This window comes from Mirounga leonina, unplaced genomic scaffold (genome assembly GCF_011800145.1).
Source record: "Mirounga leonina isolate KUSES-001 unplaced genomic scaffold, KU_Mleo_1.0 Mir_168, whole genome shotgun sequence".
Classification (NCBI taxonomy): Eukaryota; Metazoa; Chordata; class Mammalia; order Carnivora; family Phocidae; genus Mirounga; species Mirounga leonina.
The window spans coordinates 44,689,883-44,690,816 of NW_023270426.1; the positions used below are offsets into that span (position 1 = coordinate 44,689,883).

Below are 934 nucleotides of genomic sequence, written 5' to 3' on the forward strand. Positions count from 1 at the left end.
CAGTTCAAAATACTTTGTAGTTTCTTTTTTAATTTCTTATTGAACCCCTAGGTTAATTAGAATTATGCTTCTTTATTTTCTAAAAGTTTGGGGATTTTAGAGATACAATTCTGTTGATTTCTAATTTAAATCACTTGTGGTCAGAGAACATATTTTATGTGACTCAAATTATTTTAAATATATTGAGATTTGTTATATGGTCTGTCTTGGTAAATGTTTTCTGTGCTCTTAAAACTGATGTATATTTTGCTGTTATTAACAGGAATGTTCTATAAATATCAATTAGGCCAAGTTGGTAGATAGTGTTATTGAAGTCTTCTATATTTTTACTGAATTTTGGTCTACTTATTCTAGCAATTTTTAGAGACAGCTGTTGCAACCTCCAATTATACTGTAGATTTGTCTATTTTTTTTCCTCTCTGTTTGAATAGTTCTTATTGTTATGCCTTCAAATTCACTACTCTTCTGTAATATCAATCTGCCATTAATATCATCTAGTGTGGTTTTCATTTTATTGTTGGTTTCATCTCTAGAATTTCAATTTGGGTCTTTTTAAATATACTTCATGTCTCTACTTAATATGTTGAATCAGAGCTATTGCTGTTTTAATGTCCTTTTCTACTAATTCCATCACAATCGCTTCTCGGCCTTTTGGCTAAGATCAAGTGTAGTCTACTAATTCCATCATTTATGTCATTTTTTGGTTGATTTCTATTGATAAATTTTTTATCGTTATTATGAGTTGTATTTCCCTGTTTCTTTGCTGGTCTTGTTACCAGATGCCAAGTATTTACCAGGTTGTTTACCTTTGTTCTGGAGTGCAGCCAAGTTGCTTGTACACTCCAGGCCTTACTTTGATGCGTTATTATGCAGGACCAGACCAGCATTTAGAATAAAACTAATTTTGTTCTGCTACTGAGAGAAATGCTTCTGA

At 31.2% G+C, this 934-nt stretch overlaps 1 pseudogene; it reads left to right on the plus strand.

The window, feature by feature from the left end:
- Window positions 1-635: 635 nt before the first annotated feature.
- LOC118017250 lies at window positions 636-727 on the plus strand (annotated as a pseudogene).
- The last annotated feature ends 207 nt before the right edge of the window (window positions 728-934 follow it).